Consider the following 14,524-nt stretch of genomic DNA (forward strand, 5'->3'; position numbering starts at 1 on the left):
CTCTTCATTCAAATCCTGCTTGATCTTTATCATTTTGTTATATTTGCTTTTAAAATAAGCTTTTATTGATATTTTCTGTTTCTGACATTACCATAGTATCCCATGTGTCCCCCCCATCCCCTTCCCAAAGAGTCATTCCATAAGACAAGCAGTATTTTTAGAGAGGAAAAATAATCAGCACAACTAATCAGCATAATAGCACAACACTGGAAAAAAAAAGTCCAAAACTGTGTGTAATGTATAACTGTAACATTTACTTTTGATTTTTTTGGTGTGTAATTGTTTTTTCTCTCTCTATTGCTGTAGTTGATAGATAGACAGACAGACAGATAGATAGAGATATCTCTATATATCTACACATATATTATATATATATATGTATATGTATATTTTGAGAGAGAGAGAGAGAAAGAGAGAGAGAGAGAGAGAGAGAGAGAGAGAGAGAGAGAGTTTTCTTGGTTCTGCTTACTTCATTCTGCATCTTTATATAGATTTTTCCATGATTCTCTGTACTCATTATACATATCATGTCTTAAAGCATATTAATATTCCATTATATTCATGCAACACAATTTGCTTAATTATTCCCCATCTACTTTATTTCCAACTCTTAGCTACCACAAAAATTGCAGCTATAAATATTTTGGAGTATATGGGGACTTTGTTTTTATCAATGGCTTCCTCAGTGTATCAGCCTAGTAATGGAGTATGAACTTTGTTTAATTCATAATTTACAAAGGGTAGGCACTTTATTTTTTTTTCATTTCTCAAATGCTTTATTAACTTCTGATTTACATCATTCATTTCCATCAGATTTTGAGTTACAAATTTTCTCCTCGTTTTTCCCTTACCCACTGCCCCCAGAATAGCAGTCCCACAGGATATCCCCTCCTCCAATCTGCTCTCTCCCATATCTTCTCCCATACCCCTTCGACTTTTCCAGTAGGGCATGGTAGATCACTATGCCCCAGTGCCTATATATCTTATTTCCCAATTACGTGTAAAATAGTATTAATTATAATATATATATATATTTTTTTTTTTTAAACATTTGATTTTAAAACTTTGAATTCCAGATTCATTCCCTTCCTCCCTTGTCACCCGCCCTTACTGGGAAGATAAGCAGTTCAGTATAGGTTGTACATGTGTGGTTAATGCAAAACATTAACATAGTAGATATATTGTAAAAGACTGACTATATTTCCCTCCCTCCTATCCCACCTCCCACTTGTTTTATTCTCTACTTTGATCCCATCCCTTTACAAAAGTGGGTGCTTCCAACTTCCCTCCCCCCCCCAGCCTGCCCTCCTTTCCATCATCTCCCCTCTCATCCCCTTCCCCCCTACTCTCCTATAGGTATCTCCTAGGTGAGATACCCTATTTAGTGTGTATTTCATTCCCTCCCTGAGCCAAATTCAATGAGAATAAGGTTGACCCATTCCCTTTTGCCTTCCTATTCTTCCCCTCCATTGTAACCATTTTCCTTTGCCTCCTCTATATGAGATAGTTTACCCCATTCTGTCTCTCTCCATCTCCTCTCATTATATTCCTCTCTCACGTCTTAATTTCACCTTTTAAGTATCATCCCTTCCTGTTAAATTAGTCCTATGCCCTCTATCTATGTATACCTGTAAACATATATACACACATTCACATATGTATTCATAAGCCAGTACACCCTCTGATATAGATATAGATAGATAGATAGATAGATAGATAGATAGATAGATAGATAGATAGATAGATAGATAGATAGATTTCTATTCCCTTCAACTATTTTCATACTGAGAAAAGTTTCATCAGTTACAATTACCTTTTTTCCACGTAGGAATGTTAATAGTTCAACTTTGATAAGTTCCTTATGATTTCTTTTCCCTGTTTCTCATACTTCTCTTGCTTCTTGTATATGAATGTCAAATTTTCTACTCAACTCTGGTTTTTTCATCAAGAATGCTTGAAAGTCCTCTATTCCACTGAATGACCATATTTTCCCCTGAAGCATGATACTTAGTTTTGCTGGGTAGGTGATTCTTGGTTTTAATCCCAGCTCCTTTGACCTCCAGAATATCATATTCCAAGCCCTTCGGTCCCTCAGTGTAGAAGCTGCCAGATCCTGTGTTATCCTGATTGTGTTTCCACAATATTCAAATTGTTTCTTCTTGGCTGCCTGTAATATTCTCTCCCTGATCTGGGAATTCCAGAACCTGGCTATAATATTCCTAGGAGTTTTAAGGGGATCTTTTTCAGGAGGTAATTGGTGGATTCTTTCAAGCTCTATTTTGCCCTCTGGTTCTAAAACATCAGGGCAGTTTTCCTTGAGAATTTCTTGGAGGATGATTTCTAGGTTCTTACTTTGATCATGGCTTTCAGGTAGTCAAATTATTTTTAAATTATCTCTCCTGGATCTATTTTCCAGGTGAGTGGTTTTTCCAATGAGATATTTCACATTGCCTTCTATTCTTTCATTTGTTTGGATCTGTTTAACAGCATCTTGATTTCTCATAAAGTCATTAGCTTCCATTTGTTCCAATCTAATTCTGAAGGAATGATTCTCTTCAGTGAGCTTTTGAGATTCTTTTTCCATCTGGCAAATTTGGCTTTTTAAGGCATTCTTCTCCTCATTGCCTTTTTGAGCCTGTTTTGCCATTTGAGTTAGTCTATTTTTTTAAGGTGTATTTTCCTTAGTCAGGCTGTTGACTCTCATTTCGTAATTTTCTTGCATTGTTCTCATTTCTCTTCTCATTTTTTCCTCCACTTCTCTTATCTGCTTCTTAAGATCCTCTATGGCCTGTCACCAGCTCGTATATTCCTTTGAAGCTTTTGGTGCAGGAGTTCTGACTTCACTGTCTTCCTCCTGTTCCATACGTTGATCCTTTTTGTCCCCAAAATAGGAGTCTAATGTTGGATTCTTCTATTTGCTTTGCTTTCTTTGCCTGGTCATGTTGCCACTCAATTACTTGACTTTTGGGTTTTTTGCCACAGTAGGACTCTGCCACCAGACAGGGGAGCTAAGTTCCAGATGCTGAGGTTTTCTCAGCTGCCGGAGGTATTAGTTGGGTGCCCTCTCTGAAGCCTCCACATTCTCTGGCAAGTTGGACACATGCCCCAGGACCTCCACCCTAGATCGCAATCCAGATCCAAGCAGGTTAAAGCAAGAGCAATTACCTCTCAGACTGGTGCTTGGTCCCCCTACACTCTGCAGGCCAGGAGCTGAAGCTGCCACATGGCAGTGGCTGGGTCACAGCCCTCAGCGGCTTCTCACCCCAGGGCCAAAAGCCGAAGCACTCCCAACTACTGGGTCCCAAAGTCTGCAACTGCACTGACCTCTCACTTTGTCCTCAGCATCTATGTGTTGATAATTCTGGACCACCACAGCTGCTGGTCATCTGGAGTCCTTCCAGCCAGTAGCTGGTTAGGCCCGCCCTGGGGCTAAACCCTTACCATGGGGTTGGGCTAGGCTCTCATAGCCCTGTGCTGGCCTGCGGGGCTGTCCTCAGGGGGAGATTAGCTTCTCTGTCATTTTGTGGGTTCTATAGCCAGGGTAGGCACTTTAGTTGCATAATTGTGAATGGCTTTATAAAATGACTGTACCATTTCACAGCTCCACCAATAATGTATTAAAGCAGCTGTCATTCCATAATCCTTTCAACATTGTCTATTGTCATTTTTTGTCCTTTTTGCCTATTTGGAGGGTATGAGGTGAAACTTCAGGGTTGTTTTGATTTGTATTTCTCTTATTAATGATTTGGAGTATTCTTTCATGTGATTGTAAATATTTCACAATTCTTTTGAGAACTATTTTTTTCATATCCTTTGTATAAAAGCTCTTATTTTGATATGAAGATTTTTTTTCCATTTGACTTTCCTTTTTTAGCCTAAGCGTGTTCATTTTGTCTACTAAATTGAGGAATCAAAGTTATCTATTTTATCTTTTCTAATAGCCTCTATCTGTTATTTGTTTAAGAATACATTTCCTACCCATAGTTATGAGAAGTATATAATCTGTTTTGCTTCTAATTTTTGTGTGTGTGTGTGTGTGTGTGTGTGTGTGTGTAGTATGCTCTTTAACGTTAAGCTCACACATCCATTTAGAATGCATAATGGAATACAGTGTGAGGTGTTGCTATAAATCTAATTTCTACCATATTCCTTTTCAGTTTTCCTAGCAGTTTTTATCAAATAAAGAGTTTTTTCCTAGGTAATTCATGTTTTCCACTGTATCAAACACAGAGTTATTAAGTTCTATTGTTTCTGATTCTCCATTGTCTAGTCCAGAGGTGGAGAGCTTATGGCTTTGAGGTCACATGTGGCCCTCTAGGTCCTCAAGTCCGCCCTTTGACTGAATCCAAATTTCACAGAACAAATCCCCTTAATAAAAGAATTTGTTCTATAAAACTTGGACTCAGTCAAAAGGTCACACCCAAAGACCTAGAAGGTCACTTTTGGTCTTAGGGCCGCAGGTTTCCCACCCTGTCTAGTCTGTTCCATTGATCTATCTCTCTATTTTTTAACCAATATCAGGTGGTTTTGATGATTTTTACTCTATAATATAGTTTGAGGTCTGAAAGTGTTATTCCCCCTTCATCCCTATTTCTTTTTACCACTTCTCCTGATATTCTAAATCATCTATTTTTACAAATGAATTCTATTTTTATTTTATCAAATTCTATAAAGGATCCCTTTGCTAATTTGATTGTTTTTTTATTAATTTGATTAATTGTTTAATTTACGTGGTTTTTATATTTTTTTACATTTTTAAATTTAAATGTTATATTACAATACAATTAAATTGATTAATTTACATTAAAATGTAAATTAGTTTTTGGTAATGCTGTCATTTTATTATATTGGTATGGCCTAGCAATGAGCACTGAATGTTCTTCCAACTATTTATGGTTTTTTTAATTTTTTTTTTGGAGGGCAATTGAGGTTAAGTGACTGTAGCAGCAAGCACCCCAGCATCCCCAGGGTGTCTGCCAACACAGGTTCTTGGATCTGCTTTGATAGAGGAAAGCAACTCAAAATGGGCTAACAAGCTTACTTTAATCAGTCAAACATGTATCGTTTACCTAGTTCAGGGGAAAAATGTCAGCACCCCAAACTTCAGAATACACAGACAGAATTATCAAGACAGAGAAACAGATCAAGTAGACAATTTCCAAACTGTCCAACCATTACATCCATACCAAATCAACATCTGGGTTTTTTTTTCAAAGCCGGGGGGCTCTCAACAACGGCTTCCCAGAATTTCATCTGATCAAATCACAGAACACTTCTCAAAGTGAGCCCCCAAACAAAGCTACACATCAGGGCTTATATAGCCTTCTCCTGGCTCAGAGAATGTAACAACCTTATTGACCCACTGGCCAATCAAAAAGTATCTACTGGAAAAACAAGCCTCCCACCCCAGGCTCCAGGTGCACTTTAGCCTAGGGGCAGGGAAGATCTTAAAAATTTACATTCCCATTACAGTGATTTGCCCAAAGTCACACAGCTAGTGTGTCAAGTGTCTGAGGTCAGATTTGAGCTCAGGTCCTCCTGACTTCAGGGCCCATCCTCTATTCACTGTGCCACCTGGCAGCCCCCTTTTTATTTCTTTAAGAAGCACTTTGCAATTGAATCTGTATAAGTCTTTTGTGTGCTTTGAGAGGTGGATTCCCAGATATTTTAAAATTTTTGGAGTCAACTGGGGAAAAGAATTATATAATCAGATAAAAGCAAGAGAGAAAAAGGAACTAATAAGCAAAATCTCAAAGGGAAAGGTCAAAAATGAGAGGAAGGAATCAGGGATGAGGTGATGAGAGGCTGGTGGAAACAGCCACCTTAAAAAAAGATTATCATAAAGTAAATGAAGGAACTTACTGCTATGTTAAACAGAAGAGGAAAAGCATCATAACTTGGGGAAAAAAAAACCAATATTGACACAGGTGGAGGAAAAGATAAGCTTAACTCTCAAAACTTTAAATGCCAAAGGATTAAACAATCGAATAAAATGAAAAATAATGGCAAATTGGATAAGAAAAAAATATGTAATCTGTTGCTTTCAAAAAACACATTTTAAAAACAAAGACATACCAAAATAAAAAATAAATAAAACTGAGGAAATGGGGAAAATTTTACTATGCACTAAGTGAATCCAAAAAAGTAGGCATTGCCATCATGCTACCAGACAAAGCAAAAACATTCAAAAATTTAAAATTATGTTATACTTAAAGGGACTACAGGGCAGCTAGGTGGTACAGTAGATAGAGCCCTGGGCTTGGAATCAGGAAGACTCATCTTCCTAGTTCAAATCTGGCCTCAGACACTTATTAGCTATGTTACCCTGGGCAAATCACTTAACCTTTTTTGTCTCCATTTCCTTATCAGAAAAATGAGCCGGAGAAGGAAATGGCAAATGACTCTAGTATCTTTGTCAAGAAAACCCTAAATGGGGCCATGAAAAGTCAGACACAAATGAAATGACAGAACAAAAATAATGAAAAGAACCAAAAACAGCAAATCAATATCAATAATAAACTTATATGCTCCAAATGCCTTAGCATCCAAATTCACAGAGGAAATATTATCTGGGCTTCAAGAAGACATGGACAGTTAGAGTTACACAATAGTGACAAGAGACTTCAATATCCCTCTCTCAGTTATGGATAGGTTTAAGTCGCGGAGATAAGAAACTTGTCTCAAGGTCACAGGTGGCCCTCTAGGTTCTCAAATGCAGCCCTTTGACTGAATCCAAACTTCACAGAACAAATACCCTTGATAAAATAATTTGTTCTGTAAAACTTGGACTCAGTCAAAAGGCTGACCCAAGGACCTAGAAGTCCACATGTGGCCTCAAGGCTGCATGTTCCCTACTCCTGGTAAGAAAGAAAAACAAAAGGAAAAATATGGAACTGAACAAATTGCTGGAGAAAGTAATGTTTAAAGAATTATGATGTCTCCTAAATGGGATAGCAAAAGAATATACATATTGTCAGCACCACAATTTTTAACAATTGAAAAGGTACTTGCAAACAAATGTAAAAAGGATGAAACAGTAAATACATCACTTACAGATCATAATGAAATAAAATTAAAAATTGGTTTAGGGACCTTTACATGTAAAAGATATAGAGCCAAATGTAGACAAAATGAAATTCTAAATTATGAGTGGATCAAAGAACAGACAAGAGAACAATTGATAACTATGTAAAAGAAAATTAAAATAATGAAACAAAATAACAAAATTTCTGGGATGCAATTAAAGTAGTCCTTATGTGGTAAATATCATAGTTGTATAAGCATTCATTGTAGTGGGTGAAAGATGAAATGACTAAGGAAAATAAAGTTTTGATCTTCTGAACATATTGATTTATAAAGCAATGTATGCGAATTACCAAACAAACAAGGACCAGCTTTCCCCATCTTAGGGCTAGATCATAATACAGGGGAAAAGAGACTTTTATACATTAAAAGCAATTAATCAAATAAGGCCAATTAATTAAAAGGAAATAATACAACATTTGGTAACCTGATATCTAGTTGAAGGAAAGATTAGGGCCTTTCCAAGTTGGGAGGGGAAGAGTGAATGTTAAGTGGAGAATTAGACAAAGTAATAAGACAAAGATGTAATATAAAAGTTTTCTAATTAAATGGAGATCAGGCTCTAATTAAAAGCAGAGGAGATCTGGTCCCTGGGCAATTGGCATGCATTGCTTAATAAATCAATATGCTCAGAGGACAAAACCTTTGTTTTCCTCAGTCATTTTATCTTTTGCTCACCCCAACATTAACAAAATAGAAAAAGAGAGGATTAATGAATTGAATATACATTTAAAAAATTAGAAAACCAACAAAAAATCTAAAAGAAGCACAAAAGAAGTGATATTAAAAATTAGAGGGGCAATAAATAAGTTGGGAATACATAAAAACCCTATAGAAATAGTAAATAAAACTAAAAGCTGGTTCTTTGAAAAGACTAATAAGGGGGCGGCTAGGTGGCACAGTGAATAGAGCACCAACCACTAAGAAATCAGGAGGACCTGAGTTCAAATTCGGCCTCAGACACTTGATACTTACTAACTGTGTGAGTTTGGGCAAGTCACTTAACACCAATTGTCCTGCCTTTGCCCCTCCAAAAAGGGGGGGGGGAGGGAAATGGAAAGAAAAGACTAATAAAATTGATAAACCCTTAGCTAATCTTAATAAAAAGGAAAGAGCAGGGCAGGTAGGTGGCACAGTGAGTAGAGCGCTGGCCCCGGAGTCAGGAGGACCTGAGTTCAGATCCAGCCTCAGACACTTAACACACACACACACACACACACACACTAGCCATGTAACCTTGGGCAAGTTACTTAACCCCAATTGCCCTCCAAAAAGCAAAAAGAAAAGCAAAGAGCAAGAAATTCAATAAACAAAATAGTAAATGAGAATAGCAAATAGCAAAAAAAAAAAAGTAAATAGTAGAATAATAAATGCTATTGTATAATATGTATATTATACATAATAAGTAAAAAGAATAATCAGAATATATCATGCAAATCAAGGGGATGTCCATCAATTGGGGAATGGCTGAACAAATTGTGGTATATGAATGTAATGGAATTCTATTGTGCTATAAGAAATGAGGAGCAGACAGACTTCATAAGAACGGGGAGAGACTTATAGAAACTGATGCCGAGTGAGGAGAGCAGAACCAGGAGAACTTTGTACACCATTACAGACACATTGTATGGGTGACAACTGACTTTGATAGACTGGGCTCCTCTCAGCAATACAAGGTTAGAAGACAACTCCAAAAGACTCATGATGGAAAGGAATAGCCACATTCAGAGAAAGAGCTACAGAGTCTGAATGTGGATTGAAGAGAACTACTTGCTGTCTCTCTTTGTCATTTTGTTTTGTTTTGTTTCTTTCTCGTTGTTCAGTCCATTGGTTATAATCCTTCTTTACAACTTAACTAATGTTCAATGTGAAGGTATTTGTAGAACCTGTATTTGATTTTATTCCACCATGGGGGGAAAGGGGGAAGAGAGAGAGGGGGAGAAGATTTGAAAGTCAAGGGATTGTGGAACTGAATATTGTAAACTAAAAATAAATAAAATAAATAAATTTAAATTTTTTAAAAAAGGAATATATCATGCATATTTATTATGCTAACAAAACTGAGGACACAAAAGAAATAGAGGAATACCTTCAAATATATATAATACCCAAATTATCAGAAGACCAGATAGAGATCTTATATAATCCCATCTCAGAAAAGGAAATCTATCTGGCCTTAAAGGAACTATCAAAGAAAAAAAACTCCTGAATCTGATGGATTTGTACCTCTTTCCAGAAAGGATTTCTCTCATTCTTTTCATCATTCATCCTCCCTTTCTCTCTACTCTAAACCCGCATTCTCTGATTCATGACTCCTATAATTATCTGGTCTCTCTTTTCTCTGTATTCCTCATGCAATCAAAGCTTCCAAGGTATCCATTCTACTACACTCTCACCTCTAGGTAATATCTGTTACTACCTTGTAGAGCTTGCCCTGTGGATTCCCTTTTTCCATTGTGCCTCACTACCAGAACAATGCCAATTATTTCAGGTGTCAAAGAGGACAATGCCCCATTATAAGACTCCACCAAATTCCTGAATATGAAGCCCACCACTAATCTATACCCTCCTTTGGTTACCTTTTTTACATATTTCCCTCAAAATCTCCTCAGTGGGTCCATGTTGTTCTACATCCTCAGGTGCCAGTTGCCTTCAGGAGTTCCAGCTCTCCTCAAGTCCCCGACGGTAGAACAAGCAGACTTTTCAAGCACTAAATTCTCCAGCACAAAGTCCCCATCTCCCTTCATAAACCATCTCTCTTCACCTGTAGGAGCATTCATCAGTGGAACCCTCTCTGATCACCAAATAAAGGTCTCCTACCTTCCTTTTTCATCCTTCTCCCTGTGTAGGCTCTTCTCTTTCTGAGACCACAGGAGTCACCTTCATCTCATTGCTATCCCTCAGTTTGATCAGGATACATCATACATTCCTTTATCCCCTTGCTTCCCTCTGCATCTTTCATGTACCCTCCCACATTATAGTGAAATCACAAAACAAAACAAAGAAACAAACAAAAAATAACATTTATTCACCTATAGGCAGGGCATCACCAGGTTCTGTCCATGCTCCATCCCTTCCTCTTCACTGTTACTTCCACCAGACTTCCTCCTTTACCCTTGTCTCCTGCTATACAATTAGAAAGAAGTTTTTCATTTGTTATCTCTGCTTTACTCTGGCTCTTGCTATTATTGGCAGCTACATTTATTCATTCCTGTTACATTTCTGTTGTTTATTCAAAAAGCAAATAATCCCTTCAGTTCTGGTTTTTCTTTATAAAAATGTTTCAAATGCTTCTTTAATGTTGAACATCATCTTTTTTACATGTATGGTTAAGCTCAGATTTGCAGGGTAGGTCATTCTGAGCTTCATTGCTCTTTGGAACACATTATTCTATTCCCTCCTACATTTTTTGGTAGGTGCAGAATAGTCTAATGTTATTCAAATTTCTTTTCCTTTGTATTTGAAAGTCTTTCTCTGATCACTAGCAGAACTTGTTTCTGAAATGAATAGTTCAATTTAACCACTATGCCTTGAAGTTTGCAGCCTTGGGGTTTTTTTCTGAAAGTGTCTACGAATTCTTTCAAATAGTATATATCATTTTCTATGTTTAGAAGTTCTGGGCAGTTCTCTTTTGCTATTTCTTGCATAATGGTATTAAGGATTTTTGTCCTGTCTTTTCTTTTCTGGGAGAATTGCAATCCTTAGGTTGTCTGTATACATTCTGTCTTCAAGATCAGTATGTTTTGCTTGAATAATGAGCATATTATTATTTTTGCTTCTCTTCTTCTAAATTGTCCTTCACTTCTCTATATTTGCATTGCCAATTTATTGTATTCTCTTTTGTTTCTTTGATGAGATTTGCCATCATGGATTACAGTTTCTCTATTCTACCCATTACTTTTGCTAGTCAGGCCATAAATCCTATTCTTATTATTTTAATTTCTCTTTTGAATCACTCAAAAACATTGCATTGGGATTTCATGTTCTACTCTTATTCTACCAGGTCCTTTGTCTCATCAAGTGTTGGATCATTTCCTTCATTTTGTAGTAGTTATTCATAGATGCCAGAACATGTTTACTAGATTTGGAGGACCTATTTTCTTCTGTTTTTACTGTTGATCTATCTGTTTATGTTCAAGATCTCTGAATTTTCTTCTTCCTAAAATATTTGGTAGTTTCAGTCTTTCTTTTCCATTCATTTTCCTTATCACTCACTTTCTGACTCACTCCCCTCTGAATGTGGTTTCTCTGGGAGCTAGATCTCAAAGAATCTTACTTAGTCTCCTCCTATTCTGGGCAATTTATGGTCCACCAGCCTAGATCTCTATCCCAAATGAATTTTTGGCTGTCAGAAATGGCCTCAGGTGGATTCTATGATTTATCCCTCAGGCTTAGTGGAGTGCTGCACAGCTGACTCCTGAGATCATGTCTTTAGTATCCTCACTGTCTCTGTTCCTTAGTTCTCTTTCCCAAAACCAGCAATTCAGAGCTTGGAAGCACTAGTGCTATGGTGTTGTGGCCACTGGTGGACTTTTGCTACTGAAGGGCTGCAGCTATGCTGGCTGGCTGTCATGACCCAAGCAAATTTCTGCAGCCTGAAGCCAGCATCACTCAGGAGAGAGGAAAGGAAACCAGGATGTAAGCTTATATCAGGTCCTTGAAGCTGCTAAATCAGCCTTGCTGATGGTAGTGTAGAAGGTAGAGGAGGAGTATTGAGTAAAGTCAGGATTAGTGAGAGTTGGTTTATGGTTGTGTGTGGTAGGGGGGTGGTTAACTATAGTTTGGACCTGGAGACAGCTGAAATTGCTTTATCTTTTGCACGTAATTTCTGTTTTGGAGAAATTTGCTCACATGACGTGGAAGTTCAATAAGCATGTATTGTATGCTTACAATGTATGCACTATGTTAAGTGCTGTGGAAACAAATTTAAAAAGTAAAAAATACAAAAACATTTCTTGCCCTTAAGGTATATATTTTCTAATGGGAGATGAGGAATAACATGTAAATAGCTAGTTGTATATACAATCAGAATATAGTTTCATATATATGTACATGCAATATATAAAAAATGCCTAATGTTATATGTATTATTACACACCTATTGTTTCCCACTTGTACAAAGGACTTGAATTTATCAAGGGCAATTAGGTATTCTCTTTCACTCTCTCCTTTACCACTTCAGTCTTTGCAGAAAGTGGCTCGAGTTTAAAAGGGGATGCTACAAAGCTTTTGTGACCCCAAGCTCCCTTCCAAATGTAGTGGTTCCAGCAAGGAACTTCTTTGGCCAAGGTATATCAGTACTTTCTCAGAAATTTATATTATTAGGGAATTGCCCATGGAGCTGAAAATTTAAAAGAGTTGCCTACAGTCAGGTAAGCATCAGAAGTGGAAGATGAATGTAGGTCTTCCTTTCTCTCAGGCCAGCTCCCAAACCACTAGGTGTCTCTCAGTAATTCTATCAAAATTAAGGAGTGGATAGATGACCTTTGTTTCTATTTTTTAATTAAAATTTTTTTTTCTTGATGTCTTTAATCCAATCGTTTTTTCCCTCTCTTTTTGTTATTTTTTTAGTTTACATCATTCATTTCCACAAGATTTTGAGTTACAAATTTTCTCCCCATTTGCCCCTACCCACCACCCCAAAATAGCAATCCCACTGAATATCTCCTCCTCCAATCTGCTCTCTCCCATATCTTTCCCCATGCCCCCTCCAACTTTCCAGTAGGGCACGGTGGACCTCTATGCCCCAGTGCCTGTATATCTTATTTCCCAGCTTCATGTAAAGTAATAGTAATAATAGTGTGTATATATAATTTTTTTAAACATTTGATTTTAAAAATTTGATTTCCAGATTCTTTCCCTTCCTCCCTTGTTACCCACCCTTACTGGAAAAATAAGCAATTCAACATAGGTTGTACATATGTAGCTAAGCAAAACATTTCCATAGTGGATATATTATGAAAGACTGACTATATTTCCCTCCATCCTATCCCAACCCCAACTTGTTCAATTATCTACTTTGATCCCATCCCTTTTCAAAAGTGGGTGCTTCCAACTTCCCTCCCCCCAAGCCTGCCCTCCCTTCCATTATCCCCACTGTCATCCCCTTCCCCCCTACCCTCCTGTAGAGTGAGATACCCTATTTAGTGTGTATGTCATTCCCTCCCTAAGCTGAATTCAATGAGAATAAGGTTGACTCATTACCTTTTACCTTCCTGTTCTTCCCCTCCATTGTAACAGTTTTCCCTTGCCTCTTCTATATGAGACAATCTACCCCATTCTGTCTCTCCCCATCTCCTCTCATTATATTCCTCTCTCACCTCTTAATTTCACCTTTTAAGTATCATCCCTTCCTATTCAATTGGTCCTGTGCCCTCTATGTATACCTGTACACATATATACACACATTCACATATGTATTCATATGCCCATATACCCTGCTATATAGACATATAATATGTATGTATATATAAATATATGCACACACACACATTTCTATTCCCTTCAACTATTCTCATACTGAGAAGTTTCATAAGTTAGAATTATTATTTTTCCATGTAGGAATATAAATAGTTCAACTTTAATAAGTTCTTTATAATTTCTTTTCCCTGTTTATCTTCTCATGCTTCTCTTCCTTCTTGTATCTGAATGTCAAATTTCCTATTCAACTCTGGTTTTTTCATCAAGAATGCTTGAAAGTCCTCTATTCCACTGAATGACCATATTTTCCCCTGAAACATAATACTCAATTTTTTGGGGTAGGTGATTCTTGCTTTTAATCTCAGCTCCTTTGACCTCCAGAATGTCATATTCCAAGCCCTTCGATTCCTCAATGTAGAAGCTGCCAGATCCTGTGTTATCCTGATTGTGTTTCCATAGTATTCAAATTGTTTCTTCCTGGCTGCTTGTAATATTTTCTCCTTGATCTGGGAATTCTGGAACCTGGCTATACTATTCCTAGGAGTTTTCTTTTTGGCATCTTTTCCAGGAGGTAATTGGTGGATTCTTTGAACCTCTATTTTGCCCTCTGGTTCTAAAACATAAGCGCAATTTTCCTTGAGAATTTCTTGAAGGATGATTTCTAGGTTCTTTTTTGATCATGGCTTTCAGGTAGTCCAATAATTTTTAAATTATTTCTCCTGGATCTATTTTCCAGATCAATGGTTTTTCCAATGAAATATTTCACATTGCCCTTTATTTTTTCATTTGTTTGGATCTGTTTAATAATATCTTGATTTCTCATAAAGTCGCTAGCTTCCATTTGCTCCAATCTAATTCTGAAGGTATGATTCTCTTCAGTGAGCTTTTGAGATTCATTTTCCATCTGGCAAATATGGCTTTTTAAGGCATTCTTCTTCTCATTGCCTTTGAGCCTCTTTTGCCATCTGAGTTAGTCTATTTTTTAAGGTGTTATTTTCTTCAGTCAGGTTGTTGACTCTCT

The sequence above is a fragment of the Petaurus breviceps genome, unplaced genomic scaffold (assembly GCF_028583685.1).
Source record: "Petaurus breviceps papuanus isolate PSGF00001 unplaced genomic scaffold, PetGlider_PUasm1.0 118, whole genome shotgun sequence".
NCBI classification, from domain to species: Eukaryota; Metazoa; Chordata; class Mammalia; order Diprotodontia; family Petauridae; genus Petaurus; species Petaurus breviceps.